Source organism: Danio rerio, chromosome 10 (assembly GCF_052040795.2).
Source record: "Danio rerio strain M-AB ecotype USA chromosome 10, GRCz13ab, whole genome shotgun sequence".
Lineage (NCBI taxonomy): Eukaryota > Metazoa > Chordata > Actinopteri > Cypriniformes > Danionidae > Danio > Danio rerio.
The window spans coordinates 41,185,714-41,202,130 of record NC_141030.1 but is presented as its reverse complement, the minus strand read 5'-3'; the positions used below and the strand labels follow the sequence as shown (position 1 = coordinate 41,202,130).

General features: G+C 42.0%; 2 protein-coding genes and 4 long non-coding RNA genes across 7 annotated transcripts in view; 5 read left to right on the top strand and 1 right to left on the bottom strand.

Annotated features, from left to right (window-relative positions):
- The window catches only part of cuedc1a (CUE domain containing 1a), a 529,149-nt gene that overhangs the window by 178,770 nt on the left and 333,962 nt on the right, over positions 1-16,417 (bottom strand). The gene's annotated exons all lie outside the window — the stretch shown is intronic.
- The window catches only part of si:dkey-65j4.2, a 71,569-nt gene that overhangs the window by 3,574 nt on the left and 51,578 nt on the right, over positions 1-16,417 (top strand). The window lies entirely within an intron of this gene.
- On the top strand, positions 459-2,638 carry LOC147842173 (uncharacterized). Its single transcript, XR_015501473.2, has 2 exons — positions 459-1,557; positions 1,848-2,638. It is a non-coding gene; the product is annotated as an uncharacterized LOC147842173 (long non-coding RNA).
- LOC147842172 (uncharacterized) lies at positions 5,003-7,864 on the top strand. The gene is made up of 3 exons (XR_015501472.1): positions 5,003-5,933; positions 6,482-6,902; positions 7,288-7,864. It is a non-coding gene; the product is annotated as an uncharacterized LOC147842172 (long non-coding RNA).
- On the top strand, positions 8,226-12,025 carry LOC147842171 (uncharacterized). 2 transcript variants are annotated; one of them, XR_015944877.1, is made up of 3 exons: positions 8,226-8,440; positions 8,763-9,718; positions 10,622-11,314. It is a non-coding gene; the product is annotated as an uncharacterized LOC147842171 (long non-coding RNA). The 2 variants fall into 2 exon arrangements; XR_015944876.1 differs by lacking the exon at positions 8,226-8,440 and adding an exon at positions 11,903-12,025 and having other exon boundaries at positions 8,570-9,718; positions 10,622-11,386.
- Positions 13,142-15,248, top strand: LOC148679650 (uncharacterized). The gene is made up of 3 exons (XR_015944878.1): positions 13,142-13,473; positions 13,571-14,188; positions 14,381-15,248. It is a non-coding gene; the product is annotated as an uncharacterized LOC148679650 (long non-coding RNA).

Below are 16,417 nucleotides of genomic sequence, written 5' to 3'. Positions count from 1 at the left end.
TAGAAATGTCACAAAGCTAGGGTGCTATGATCGGTCAGGTTGCCTTGTGTGCTCTGACTGGTCAGTTGGACCCTGGGTCCTCTGGTTGGTCAGGTGGCCGTACGTGCGCTTATTAATCTGAAAGCTGATGTGCTCTTCATGGGCCGTACGTGCGCTGATTAATCTGAAAGCTGATGTGCTCTCTTGATCGACCGGTTGGCCTGGGGTGCTCTGATTGGTCAGGAGGCAGCTGTGTGCACTGGCTGGTCAAGTGCCTTACACCGTGCCTTCGCAAAACATGCGGCGCAAGCTAAACATGTGTCGCAAAAATAGAAACGGTGTCTAAAATAGAAATGTCACGAAAAAAATCGAAAATGTGAAGTGTGCACAAAAACATGCGACGCAAGCTAATCATGTGTCGCAGAAATAGAAACGGTGTCTAAAATCTAAATTTCACGAAAAAAAACGAAAATTCGAAGTGCACGCAAAACATGCGACACAAGCTAAACATGTGTCGCAAAAATAGAAACAGTGTCTAAAATAGAAATGTCACGAAAAAAATAAAAAATGTGAAGTGCACGCAAAACATGCGACACAAGCTAAACATGTGTCGCAAAAATAGAAACGGTGTCTAAAATAGAAATGTCACGAAAAAAATCTAAAATGTGAAGTGTGCACGCAAAACATGCGACACAAGCTAAACATGTGTCGCAGAAATAGAAACGGTGTCTAAAACCTAAATGTCAGGAAAAAAATCAAATATGTGAAGTGCACGCAAAACATGCGACACAAGCTAAACATGTGTCGCAAAAATAGAAACGGTGTGTAAAATAGAAATGTCACAAAGCTAGGGTGCTATGATCGGTCAGGTTGCCTTGTGTACTCTGACTGGTCAGTTGGACCCTGGGTCCTCTGGTTGGTCAGGTGGCCGTACGTGCGCTTATTAATCTGAAAGCTGATGTGCTCTTCATGGGCCGTACGTGCGCTGATTAATCTGAAAGCTGATGTGCTCTCTTGATCGACCGGTTGGCCTGGGGTGCTCTGATTGGTCAGGAGGCAGCTGTGTGCACTGGCTGGTCAAGTGCCTTACACCGTGCCTTCGCAAAACATGCGACGCAAGCTAAACATGTGTCGCAAAAATAGAAACGGTGTCTAAAATAGAAATGTCACGAAAAAAATAGAAAATGTGAAGTGTGCACCAAAACATGCGACGCAAGCTAAACATGTGTCGCAGAAATAGAAACGGTGTCTAAAATCTAAATGTCACGAAAAAAATCGAAAATTCGAAGTGCACGCAAAACATGCGACACAAGCTAAACATGTGTCGCAAAAATAGAAACGGTGTCTAAAATAGAAATGTCACGAAAAAAATCGAAAATGTGAAGTGTGCACCAAAACATACGACACAAGCTAAACATGTGTCGCAAAAATAGAAACGGTGTCTAAAATAGAAATGTCACGAAAAAAATCGAAAATGTGAAATGTGCACAAAAACATGCGACGCAAGCTAATCATGTGTCGCAGAAATAGAAACGGTGTCTAAAATCTAAATGTCACAAAAAAAATCGAAAATTCGAAGTGCACGCAATACTTGCGACACAAGCTAAACATATGTCGCAAAAATAGAAACGGTGTCTAAAATAGAAATGTCACGAAAAAAATAAAATATGTGAAGAGCACGCAAAACATGCGACACAAGCTAAACATGTGTCGCAAAAATAGAAACGGTGTCTAAAATAGAAATGTCACGAAAAAAATCTAAAATATGAAGTGTGCACGCAAAACATGCGACACAAGCTAAACATGTGTCGCAGAAATAGAAACGGTGTCTAAAACCTAAATGTCACGAAAAAATCAAATATGTGAAGTGCACGCAAAACATGCGACACAAGCTAAACATGTGTCGCAAAAATAGAAACGGTGTGTAAAATAGAAATGTCACAAAGCTAGGGTGCTATGATCGGTCAGGTTGCCTTGTGTGCTCTGACTGGTCAGTTGGACCCTGGGTCCTCTGGTTGGTCAGGTGGCCGTACGTGCGCTTATTAATCTGAAAGCTGATGTGCTCTTCATGGGCCGTACGTGCGCTGATTAATCTGAAAGCTGATGTGCTCTCTTGATCGACCGGTTGGCCTGGGGTGCTCTGATTGGTCAGGAGGCAGCTGTGTGCACTGGCTGGTCAAGTGCCTTACACCGTGCCTTCGCAAAACATGCGGCGCAAGCTAAACATGTGTCGCAAAAATAGAAACGGTGTCTAAAATAGAAATGTCACGAAAAAAATCGAAAATGTGAAGTGTGCACAAAAACATGCGACGCAAGCTAATCATGTGTCGCAGAAATAGAAACGGTGTCTAAAATCTAAATGTCACGAAAAAAAACGAAAATTCGAAGTGCACGCAAAACATGCGACACAAGCTAAACATGTGTCGCAAAAATAGAAACAGTGTCTAAAATAGAAATGTCACGAAAAAAATAAAAAATGTGAAGTGCACGCAAAACATGCAACACAAGCTAAACATGTGTCGCAAAAATAGAAACGGTGTCTAAAATAGAAATGTCACGAAAAAAATCTAAAATGTGAAGTGTGCACGCAAAACATGCGACACAAGCTAAGCATGTGTCGCAAAAATAGAAACGGTGTGTAAAATAGAAATGTCACAAAGCTAGGGTGCTATGATCGGTCAGGTTGCCTTGTGTGCTCTGACTGGTCAGTTGGACCCTGGGTCCTCTGGTTGGTCAGGTGGCCGTACGTGCGCTTATTAATCTGAAAGCTGATGTGCTCTTCATGGGCCGTACGTGCGCTGATTAATCTGAAAGCTGATGTGCTCTCTTGATCGACCGGTTGGCCTGGGGTGCTCTGATTGGTCAGGAGGCAGCTGTGTGCACTGGCTGGTCAAGTGCCTTACACTGTGCCTTCGCAAAACATGCGACGCAAGCTAAACATGTGTCGCAAAAATAGAAACGGTGTCTAAAATAGAAATGTCACGAAAAAAATCGAAAATGTGAAGTGTGCACAAAAACATGCGACGCAAGCTAATCATGTGTCGCAGAAATAGAAACGGTGTCTAAAATCTAAATGTCACGAAAAAATCGAAAATTCGAAGTGCACGCAAAACATGCGACACAAGCTAAACATGTGTCGGAAAAATAGAAACGGTGTCTAAAATAGAAATGTCACGAAAAAAATAAAAAATGTGAAGTGCACGCAAAACATGCGACACAAGCTAAACATGTGTCGCAAAAATAGAAACGGTGTCTAAAATAGAAATGTCACGAAAAAAATCTAAAATGTGAAGTGTGCACGCAAAACATGCGACACAAGCTAAACATGTGTCGCAAAAATAGAAACGGTGTCTAAAATAGAAATGTCACGAAAAAAATCTAAAATGTGAAGTGTGCACGCAAAACATGCGACACAAGCTAAACATGTGTCGCAGAAATAGAAACGGTGTCTAAAACCTAAATGTCACGAAAAAAATCAAATATGTGAAGTGCACGCAAAACATGCGACACAAGCTAAACATGTGTCGCAAAAATAGAAACGGTGTCTAAAATAGAAATGTCACGAAAAAAATCGAAAATGTGAAGTGTGCACAAAAACATGAGACGCAAGCTAATCATGTGTCGCAGAAATAGAAACGGTGTCTAAAATCTAAATGTCACAAAAAAAAACGAAAATTCGAAGTGCACGCAAAACATGCGACGCAAGCTAAACATGTGTCGCAAAAATAGAAACGGTGTCTAAAATAGAAATGTCACGAAAAAAATCTAAAATGTGAAGTGTGCACGCAAAACATGCGACACAAGCTAAACATGTGTCGCAGAAATAGAAACGGTGTCTAAAACCTAAATGTCACGAAAAAAATCAAATATGTGAAGTGCACGCAAAACATGCGACACAAGCTAAACATGTGTCGCAAAAATAGAAACGGTGTGTAAAATAGAAATGTCACAAAGCTAGGGTGCTATGATCGGTCAGGTTGCCTTGTGTGCTCTGACTGGTCAGTTGGACCCTGGGTCCTCTGGTTGGTCAGGTGGCCGTACGTGCGCTTATTAATCTGAAAGCTGATGTGCTCTTCATGGGCCGTACGTGCGCTGATTAATCTGAAAGCTGATGTGCTCTCTTGATCGACCGGTTGGCCTGGGGTGCTCTGATTGGTCAGGAGGCAGCTGTGTGCACTGGCTGGTCAAGTGCCTTACACCGTGCCTTCGCAAAACATGCGGCGCAGGCTAAACATGTGTCGCAAAAATAGAAACGGTGTCTAAAATAGAAATGTCACGAAAAAAATCGAAAATGTGAAGTGTGCACAAAAACATGCGACGCAAGCTAATCATGTGTCGCAGAAATAGAAACTGTGTCTAAAATCTAAATGTCACAAAAAAAAACGAAAATTCGAAGTGCACGCAAAACATGCGACACAAGCTAAACATGTGTCGCAAAAATAGAAACGGTGTCTAAAATAGAAATGTCACGAAAAAAATAAAAAATGTGAAGTGCACGCAAAACATGCGACACAAGCTAAACATGTGTCGCAAAAATAGAAACGGTGTCTAAAATAGAAATGTCACGAAAAAAATCTAAAATGTGAAGTGTGCACGCAAAACATGCGACACAAGCTAAACATGTGTCGCAGAAATAGAAACGGTGTCTAAAACCTAAATGTCACGAAAAAAATCAAATATGTGAAGTGCACGCAAAACATGCGACACAAGCTAAACATGTGTCGCAAAAATAGAAACGGTGTCTAAAATAGAAATGTCACGAAAAAAATCGAAAATGTGAAGTGTGCACGCAAAACATGCGACACAAGCTAAACATGTGTCGCAAAAATAGAAACGGTGTCTAAAATAGAAATGTCACGAAAAAAATCTAAAATGTGAAGTGTGCACGCAAAACATGCGACACAAGCTAAACATGTGTCGCAGAAATAGAAACGTTGTCTAAAACCTAAATGTCACGAAAAAAATCAAATATGTGAAGTGCACGCAAAACATGCGACACAAGCTAAACGTGTCGCAAAAATAGAAACGGTGTGTAAAATAGAAATGTCACAAAGCTAGGGTGCTATGATCGGTCAGGTTGCCTTGTGTGCTCTGACTGGTCAGTTGGACCCTGGGTCCTCTGGTTGGTCAGGTGGCCGTACGTGCGCTTATTAATCTGAAAGCTGATGTGCTCTTCATGGGCCGTACGTGCGCTGATTAATCTGAAAGCTGATGTGCTCTCTTGATCGACCGGTTGGCCTGGGGTGCTCTGATTGGTCAGGAGGCAGCTGTGTGCACTGGCTGGTCAAGTGCCTTACACCGTGCCTTCGCAAAACATGCGACGCAAGCTAAACATGTGTCGCAAAAATAGAAACGGTGTCTAAAATAGAAATGTCACGAAAAAAATCGAAAATGTGAAGTGTGCACCAAAACATGCGACACAAGCTAAACATGTGTCGCAAAAATAGAAACGGTGTCTAAAATAGAAATGTCACGAAAAAAATCGAAAATGTGAAGTGTGCACAAAAACATGCGACGCAAGCTAATCATGTGTCGCAGAAATAGAAACGGTGTCTAAAATCGAAATGTCACGAAAAAAATCGAAAATTCGAAGTGCACGCAAAACATGCGACACAAGCTAAACATGTGTCGCAAAAATAGAAACGTTGTCTAAAATAGAACTGTCACAAAGCTAGGGTGCTATGATCGGTCAGGTTGCCTTGTGTGCTCTGACTGGTCAGTTGGACCCTGGGTCCTCTGGTTGGTCAGGTGGCCGTACGTGCGCTTATTAATCTGAAAGCTGATGTGCTCTTCATGGGCCGTACGTGCGCTGATTAATCTGAAAGCTGATGTGCTCTCTTGATCGACCGGTTGGCCTGGGGTGCTCTGATTGGTCAGGAGGCAGCTGTGTGCACTGGCTGGTCAAGTGCCTTACACCGTGCCTTCGCAAAACATGCGACGCAAGCTAAACATGTGTCGCAACAATAGAAACGGTGTCTAAAATAGAAATGTCACGAAAAAAATCGAAAATGTGAAGTGTGCACAAAAACATGCGACGCAAGCTAATCATGTGTCGCAGAAATAGAAACGGTGTCTAAAATCTAAATGTCACGAAAAAAAACGAAAATTCGAAGTGCACGCAAAACATGCGACGCAAGCTAAACATGTGTCGCAAAAATAGAAACGGTGTCTAAAATAGAAATGTCACGAAAAAAATAAAAAATGTGAAGTGCACGCAAAACATGCGACACAAGCTAAACATGTGTCGCAAAAATAGAAACGGTGTCTAAAATAGAAATGTCACGAAAAAAATCTAAAATGTGAAGTGTGCATGTAAAACATGCGACACAAGCTAAACATGTGTCGCAAAAATAAAAACGGTGTCTAAAACCTAAATGTCACGAAAAAATCAAATATGTGAAGTGCACGCAAAACATGCGACACAAGCTAAACATGTGTCGCAAAAATAGAAACGGTGTGTAAAATAGAAATGTCACAAAGCTAGGGTGCTATGATCGGTCAGGTTGCCTTGTGTGCTCTGACTGGTCAGTTGGACCCTGGGTCCTCTGGTTGGTCAGGTGGCCGTACGTGCGCTTATTAATCTGAAAGCTGATGTGCTCTTCATGGGCCGTACGTGCGCTGATTAATCTGAAAGCTGATGTGCTCTCTTGATCGACCGGTTGGCCTGGGGTGCTCTGATTGGTCAGGAGGCAGCTGTGTGCACTGGCTGGTCAAGTGCCTTACACCGTGCCTTCGCAAAACATGCGACGCAAGCTAAACATGTGTCGCAAAAATAGAAACGGTGTCTAAAATAGAAATGTCACGAAAAAAATCGAAAATGTGAAGTGTGCACCAAAACATGCGACACAAGCTAAACATGTGTCACAAAAATAGAAACGGTGTCTAAAATAGAAATGTCACGAAAAAAATCGAAAATGTGAAGTGTGCACAAAAACATGCGACGCAAGCTAATCATGTGTCGCAGAAATAGAAACGGTGTCTAAAATCTAAATGTCACGAAAAAATCGAAAATTCGAAGTGCACGCAAAACATGCGACACAAGCTAAACATGTGTCGCAAAAATAGAAACGGTGTCTAAAATAGAAATGTCACGAAAAAAATAAAAAATGTGAAGTGCACGCAAAACATGCGACACAAGCTAAACATGTGTCGCAAAAATAGAAACGGTGTCTAAAATAGAAATGTCACGAAAAAAATCTAAAATATAAAGTGTGCACGCAAAACATGCGACACAAGCTAAACATGTGTCGCAGAAATAGAAACGGTGTCTAAAACCTAAATGTCACGAAAAAAATCAAATATGTGAAGTGCACGCAAAACATGCGACACAAGCTAAACATGTGTCGCAAAAATAGAAACGGTGTGTAAAATAGAAATGTCACAAAGCTAGGGTGCTATGATCGGTCAGGTTGCCTTGTGTGCTCTGACTGGTCAGTTGGACCCTGGGTCCTCTGGTTGGTCAGGTGGCCGTACGTGCGCTTATTAATCTGAAAGCTGATGTGCTCTTCATGGGCCGTACGTGCGCTGATTAATCTGAAAGCTGATGTGCTCTCTTGATCGACCGGTTGGCCTGGGGTGCTCTGATTGGTCAGGAGGCAGCTGTGTGCACTGGCTGGTCAAGTGCCTTACACCGTGCCTTCGCAAAACATGCGGCGCAAGCTAAACATGTGTCGCAAAAATAGAAACGGTGTCTAAAATAGAAATGTCACGAAAAAAATCGAAAATGTGAAGTGTGCACAAAAACATGCGACGCAAGCTAATCATGTGTCGCAGAAATAGAAACGGTGTCTAAAATCTAAATGTCACAAAAAAAAACGAAAATTCGAAGTGCACGCAAAACATGCGACACAAGCTAAACATGTGTCGCAAAAATAGAAACGGTGTCTAAAATAGAAATGTCACGAAAAAAATAAAAAATGTGAAGTGCACGCAAAACATGCGACACAAGCTAAACATGTGTCGCAAAAATAGAAACGGTGTCTAAAATAGAAATGTCACAAAAAAAATCTAAAATGTGAAGTGTGCACGCAAAACATGCGACACAAGCTAAACATGTGTCGCAGAAATAGAAACGGTGTCTAAAACCTAAATGTCACGAAAAAAATCAAATATGTGAAGTGCACGCAAAACATGCGACACAAGCTAAACATGTGTCGCAAAAATAGAAACGGTGTCTAAAATAGAAATGTCACGAAAAAAATCGAAAATGTGAAGTGTGCACCAAAACATGCGACACAAGCTAAACATGTGTCGCAAAAATAGAAACGGTGTCTAAAATAGAAATGTCACGAAAAAAATCTAAAATGTGAAGTGTGCACGCAAAACATGCGACACAAGCTAAACATGTGTCGCAGAAATAGAAACGGTGTCTAAAACCTAAATGTCACGAAAAAAATCAAATATGTGAAGTGCACGCAAAACATGCGACACAAGCTAAACATGTGTTGCAAAAATAGAAACGGTGTGTAAAATAGAAATGTCACAAAGCTAGGGTGCTATGATCGGTCAGGTTGCCTTGTGTGCTCTGACTGGTCAGTTGGACCCTGGGTCCTCTGGTTGGTCAGGTGGCCGTACGTGCGCTTATTAATCTGAAAGCTGATGTGCTCTTCATGGGCCGTACGTGCGCTGATTAATCTGAAAGCTGATGTGCTCTCTTGATCGACCGGTTGGCCTGGGGTGCTCTGATTGGTCAGGAGGCAGCTGTGTGCACTGGCTGGTCAAGTGCCTTACACCGTGCCTTCGCAAAACATGCGACGCAAGCTAAACATGTGTCGCAAAAATAGAAACGGTGTCTAAAATAGAAATGTCACGAAAAAAATCGAAAATGTGAAGTGTGCACCAAAACATGCGACACAAGCTAAACATGTGTCGCAAAAATAGAAACGGTGTCTAAAATAGAAATGTCACGAAAAAAATCGAAAATGTGAAGTGTGCACAAAAACATGCGACGCAAGCTAATCATGTGTCGCAGAAATAGAAACGGTGTCTAAAATCTAAATGTCACGAAAAAAATCGAAAATTCGAAGTGCACGCAAAACATGCGACACAAGCTAAACATGTGTCGCAAAAATAGAAACGTTGTCTAAAATAGAAATGTCACAAAGCTAGGGTGCTATGATCGGTCAGGTTGCCTTGTGTGCTCTGACTGGTCAGTTGGACCCTGGGTCCTCTGGTTGGTCAGGTGGCCGTACGTGCGCTTATTAATCTGAAAGCTGATGTGCTCTTCATGGGCCGTACGTGCGCTGATTAATCTGAAAGCTGATGTGCTCTCTTGATCGACCGGTTGGCCTGGGGTGCTCTGATTGGTCAGGAGGCAGCTGTGTGCACTGGCTGGTCAAGTGCCTTACACCGTGCCTTCGCAAAACATGCGACGCAAGCTAAACATGTGTCGCAACAATAGAAACGGTGTCTAAAATAGAAATGTCACGAAAAAAAACGAAAATGTGAAGTGTGCACAAAAACATGCGACGCAAGCTAATCATGTGTCGCAGAAATAGAAACGGTGTCTAAAATCTAAATGTCACGAAAAAAAACGAAAATTCGAAGTGCACGCAAAACATGCGACGCAAGCTAAACATGTGTCGCAAAAATAGAAACGGTGTCTAAAATAGAAATGTCACGAAAAAAATAAAAAATGTGAAGTGCACGCAAAACATGCGACACAAGCTAAACATGTGTCGCAAAAATAGAAACGGTGTCTAAAATAGAAATGTCACGAAAAAAATCTAAAATGTGAAGTGTGCAAGCAAAACATGCGACACAAGCTAAACATGTGTCGCAAAAATAAAAACGGTGTCTAAAACCTAAATGTCACGAAAAAATCAAATATGTGAAGTGCACGCAAAACATGCGACACAAGCTAAACATGTGTCGCAAAAATAGAAACGGTGTGTAAAATAGAAATGTCACAAAGCTAGGGTGCTATGATCGGTCAGGTTGCCTTGTGTGCTCTGACTGGTCAGTTGGACCCTGGGTCCTCTGGTTGGTCAGGTGGCCGTACGTGCGCTTATTAATCTGAAAGCTGATGTGCTCTTCATGGGCCGTACGTGCGCTGATTAATCTGAAAGCTGATGTGCTCTCTTGATCGACCGGTTGGCCTGGGGTGCTCTGATTGGTCAGGAGGCAGCTGTGTGCACTGGCTGGTCAAGTGCCTTACACCGTGCCTTCGCAAAACATGCGACGCAAGCTAAACATGTGTCGCAAAAATAGAAACGGTGTCTAAAATAGAAATGTCACGAAAAAAATCGAAAATGTGAAGTGTGCACCAAAACATGCGACACAAGCTAAACATGTGTCGCAAAAATAGAAACGGTGTCTAAAATAGAAATGTCACGAAAAAAATCGAAAATGTGAAGTGTGCACAAAAACATGCGACGCAAGCTAATCATGTGTCGCAGAAATAGAAACGGTGTCTAAAATCTAAATGTCACGAAAAAAATCGAAAATTCGAAGTGCACGCAAAACATGCGACACAAGCTAAACATGTGTCGCAAAAATAGAAACGGTGTCTAAAATAGAAATGTCACGAAAAAAAAAAAATGTGAAGTGCACGCAAAACATGCGACACAAGCTAAACATGTGTCGCAAAAATAGAAACGGTGTCTAAAATAGAAATGTCACGAAAAAAATCTAAAATATAAAGTGTGCACGCAAAACATGCGACACAAGCTAAACATGTGTCGCAGAAATAGAAACGGTGTCTAAAACCTAAATGTCACGAAAAAAATCAAATATGTGAAGTGCACGCAAAACATGCGACACAAGCTAAACATGTGTCGCAAAAATAGAAACGGTGTGTAAAATAGAAATGTCACAAAGCTAGGGTGCTATGATCGGTCAGGTTGCCTTGTGTGCTCTGACTGGTCAGTTGGACCCTGGCTCCTCTGGTTGGTCAGGTGGCCGTACGTGCGCTTATTAATCTGAAAGCTGATGTGCTCTTCATGGGCCGTACGTGCGCTGATTAATCTGAAAGCTGATGTGCTCTCTTGATCGACCGGTTGGCCTGGGGTGCTCTGATTGGTCAGGAGGCAGCTGTGTGCACTGGCTGGTCAAGTGCCTTACACCGTGCCTTCGCAAAACATGCGGCGCAAGCTAAACATGTGTCGCAAAAATAGAAACGGTGTCTAAAATAGAAATGTCACGAAAAAAATCGAAAATGTGAAGTGTGCACAAAAACATGCGACGCAAGCTAATCATGTGTCGCAGAAATAGAAACGGTGTCTAAAATCTAAATGTCACGAAAAAAAACGAAAATTCGAAGTGCACGCAAAACATGCGACACAAGCTAAACATGTGTCGCAAAAATAGAAACGGTGTCTAAAATAGAAATGTCACGAAAAAAATAAAAAATGTGAAGTGCACGCAAAACATGCGACACAAGCTAAACATGTGTCGCAAAAATAGAAACGTTGTCTAAAATAGAAATGTCACAAAGCTAGGGTGCTATGATCGGTCAGGTTGCCTTGTGTGCTCTGACTGGTCAGTTGGACCCTGGGTCCTCTGGTTGGTCAGGTGGCCGTACGTGCGCTTATTAATCTGAAAGCTGATGTGCTCTTCATGGGCCGTACGTGCGCTGATTAATCTGAAAGCTGATGTGCTCTCTTGATCGACCGGTTGGCCTGGGGTGCTCTGATTGGTCAGGAGGCAGCTGTGTGCACTGGCTGGTCAAGTGCCTTACACCGTGCCTTCGCAAAACATGCAACGCAAGCTAAACATGTGTCGCAACAATAGAAACGGTGTCTAAAATAGAAATGTCACGAAAAAAATCGAAAATGTGAAGTGTGCACAAAAACATGCGACGCAAGCTAATCATGTGTCGCAGAAATAGAAACGGTGTCTAAAATCTAAATGTCACGAAAAAAAACGAAAATTCGAAGTGCACGCAAAACATGCGACGCAAGCTAAACATGTGTCGCAAAAATAGAAACGGTGTCTAAAATAGAAATGTCACGAAAAAAATAAAAAATGTGAAGTGCACGCAAAACATGCGACACAAGCTAAACATGTGTCGCAAAAATAGAAACGGTGTCTAAAATAGAAATGTCACGAAAAAAATCTAAAATGTGAAGTGTGCACGCAAAACATGCGACACAAGCTAAACATGTGTCGCAAAAATAAAAACGGTGTCTAAAACCTAAATGTCACGAAAAAATCAAATATGTGAAGTGCACGCAAAACATGCGACACAAGCTAAACATGTGTCGCAAAAATAGAAACGGTGTGTAAAATAGAAATGTCACAAAGCTAGGGTGCTATGATCGGTCAGGTTGCCTTGTGTGCTCTGACTGGTCAGTTGGACCCTGGGTCCTCTGGTTGGTCAGGTGGCCGTACGTGCGCTTATTAATCTGAAAGCTGATGTGCTCTTCATGGGCCGTACGTGCGCTGATTAATCTGAAAGCTGATGTGCTCTCTTGATCGACCGGTTGGCCTGGGGTGCTCTGATTGGTCAGGAGGCAGCTGTGTGCACTGGCTGGTCAAGTGCCTTACACCGTGCCTTCGCAAAACATGCGGCGCAAGCTAAACATGTGTCGCAAAAATAGAAACGGTGTCTAAAATAGAAATGTCACGAAAAAAATCGAAAATGTGAAGTGTGCACAAAAACATGCGACGCAAGCTAATCATGTGTCGCAGAAATAGAAACGGTGTCTAAAATCTAAATGTCACGAAAAAAAAACGAAAATTCGAAGTGCACGCAAAACATGCGACACAAGCTAAACATGTGTCGCAAAAATAGAAACGGTGTCTAAAATAGAAATGTCACGAAAAAAAAAAAAATGTGAAGTGCACGCAAAACATGCGACACAAGCTAAACATGTGTCGCAAAAATAGAAACGTTGTCTAAAATAGAAATGTCACAAAGCTAGGGTGCTATGATCGGTCAGGTTGCCTTGTGTGCTCTGACTGGTCAGTTGGACCCTGGGTCCTCTGGTTGGTCAGGTGGCCGTACGTGCGCTTATTAATCTGAAAGCTGATGTGCTCTTCATGGGCCGTACGTGCGCTGATTAATCTGAAAGCTGATGTGCTCTCTTGATCGACCGGTTGGCCTGGGGTGCTCTGATTGGTCAGGAGGCAGCTGTGTGCACTGGCTGGTCAAGTGCCTTACACCGTGCCTTCGCAAAACATGCAACGCAAGCTAAACATGTGTCGCAACAATAGAAACGGTGTCTAAAATAGAAATGTCACGAAAAAAATCGAAAATGTGAAGTGTGCACAAAAACATGCGACGCAAGCTAATCATGTGTCGCAGAAATAGAAACGGTGTCTAAAATCTAAATGTCACGAAAAAAAACGAAAATTCGAAGTGCACGCAAAACATGCGACGCAAGCTAAACATGTGTCGCAAAAATAGAAACGGTGTCTAAAATAGAAATGTCACGAAAAAAATAAAAAATGTGAAGTGCACGCAAAACATGCGACACAAGCTAAACATGTGTCGCAAAAATAGAAACGGTGTCTAAAATAGAAATGTCACGAAAAAAATCTAAAATGTGAAGTGTGCACGCAAAACATGCGACACAAGCTAAACATGTGTCGCAAAAATAGAAACGGTGTCTAAAATAGAAATGTCACGAAAAAAATCTAAAATGTGAAGTGTGCACGCAAAACATGCGACACAAGCTAAACATGTGTCGCAAAAATAAAAACGGTGTCTAAAACCTAAATGTCACGAAAAAATCAAATATGTGAAGTGCACGCAAAACATGCGACACAAGCTAAACATGTGTCGCAAAAATAGAAACGGTGTGTAAAATAGAAATGTCACAAAGCTAGGGTGCTATGATCGGTCAGGTTGCCTTGTGTGCTCTGACTGGTCAGTTGGACCCTGGGTCCTCTGGTTGGTCAGGTGGCCGTACGTGCGCTTATTAATCTGAAAGCTGATGTGCTCTTCATGGGCCGTACGTGCGCTGATTAATCTGAAAGCTGATGTGCTCTCTTGATCGACCGGTTGGCCTGGGGTGCTCTGATTGGTCAGGAGGCAGCTGTGTGCACTGGCTGGTCAAGTGCCTTACACCGTGCCTTCGCAAAACATGCGACGCAAGCTAAACATGTGTCGCAAAAATAGAAACGGTGTCTAAAATAGAAATGTCACGAAAAAAATCGAAAATGTGAAGTGTGCACCAAAACATGCGACACAAGCTAAACATGTGTCGCAAAAATAGAAACGGTGTCTAAAATAGAAATGTCACGAAAAAAATCGAAAATGTGAAGTGTGCACAAAAACATGCGACGCAAGCTAATCATGTGTCGCAGAAATAGAAACGGTGTCTAAAATCTAAATGTCACGAAAAAAATCGAAAATTCGAAGTGCACGCAAAACATGCGACACAAGCTAAACATGTGTCGCAAAAATAGAAACGGTGTGTAAAATAGAAATGTCACGAAAAAAATAAAAAATGTGAAGTGCACGCAAAACATGCGACACAAGCTAAACATGTGTCGCAAAAATAGAAACGGTGTCTAAAATAGAAATGTCACGAAAAAAATCTAAAATATAAAGTGTGCACGCAAAACATGCGACACAAGCTAAACATGTGTCGCAGAAATAGAAACGGTGTCTAAAACCTAAATGTCACGAAAAAAATCAAATATGTGAAGTGCACGCAAAACATGCGACACAAGCTAAACATGTGTCGCAAAAATAGAAACGGTGTGTAAAATAGAAATGTCACAAAGCTAGGGTGCTATGATCGGTCAGGTTGCCTTGTGTGCTCTGACTGGTCAGTTGGACCCTGGGTCCTCTGGTTGGTCAGGTGGCCGTACGTGCGCTTATTAATCTGAAAGCTGATGTGCTCTTCATGGGCCGTACGTGCGCTGATTAATCTGAAAGCTGATGTGCTCTCTTGATCGACCGGTTGGCCTGGGGTGCTCTGATTGGTCAGGAGGCAGCTGTGTGCACTGGCTGGTCAAGTGCCTTACACCGTGCCTTCGCAAAACATGCGGCGCAAGCTAAACATGTGTCGCAAAAATAGAAACGGTGTCTAAAATAGAAATGTCACGAAAAAAATCGAAAATGTGAAGTGTGCACAAAAACATGCGACGCAAGCTAATCATGTGTCGCAGAAATAGAAACGGTGTCTAAAATCTAAATGTCACAAAAAAAAACGAAAATTCGAAGTGCACGCAAAACATGCGACACAAGCTAAACATGTGTCGCAAAAATAGAAACGGTGTCTAAAATAGAAATGTCACGAAAAAAATAAAAAATGTGAAGTGCACGCAAAACATGCGACACAAGCTAAACATGTGTCGCAAAAATAGAAACGGTGTCTAAAATAGAAATGTCACGAAAAAAATCTAAAATGTGAAGTGTGCACGCAAAACATGCGACACAAGCTAAACATGTGTCGCAGAAATAGAAACGGTGTCTAAAACCTAAATGTCACGAAAAAAATCAAATATGTGAAGTGCACGCAAAACATGCGACACAAGCTAAACATGTGTCGCAAAAATAGAAACGGTGTCTAAAATAGAAATGTCACGAAAAAAATCGAAAATGTGAAGTGTGCACCAAAACATGCGACACAAGCTAAACATGTGTCGCAAAAATAGAAACGGTGTCTAAAATAGAAATGTCACGAAAAAAATCTAAAATGTGAAGTGTGCACGCAAAACATGCGACACAAGCTAAACATGTGTCGCAGAAATAGAAACGGTGCCTAAAACCTAAATGTCACGAAAAAAATCAAATATGTGAAGTGCACGCAAAACATGCGACACAAGCTAAACATGTGTCGCAAAAATAGAAACGGTGTGTAAAATAGAAATGTCACAAAGCTAGGGTGCTATGATCGGTCAGGTTGCCTTGTGTGCTCTGACTGGTCAGTTGGACCCTGGGTCCTCTGGTTGGTCAGGTGGCCGTACGTGCGCTTATTAATCTGAAAGCTGATGTGCTCTTCATGGGCCGTACGTGCGCTGATTAATCTGAAAGCTGATGTGCTCTCTTGATCGACCGGTTGGCCTGGGGTGCTCTGATTGGTCAGGAGGCAGCTGTGTGCACTGGCTGGTCAAGTGCCTTACACCGTGCCTTCGCAAAACATGCGACGCAAGCTAAACATGTGTCGCAAAAATAGAAACGGTGTCTAAAATAGAAATGTCACGAAAAAAATCGAAAATGTGAAGTGTGCACCAAAACATGCGACACAAGCTAAACATGTGTCGCAAAAATAGAAACGGTGTCTAAAATAGAAATGTCACGAAAAAAATCGAAAATGTGAAGTGTGCACAAAAACATGCGACGCAAGCTAATCATGTGTCGCAGAAATAGAAACGGTGTCTAAAATCTAAATGTCACGAAAAAAATCGAAAATTCGAAGTGCACGCAAAACATGCGACACAAGCTAAACATGTGTCGCAAAAATAGAAACGTTGTCTAAAATAGAAATGTCACAAAGCTAGGGTGCTATGATCGGTCAGGTTGCCTTGTGTGCTCTGACTGGTC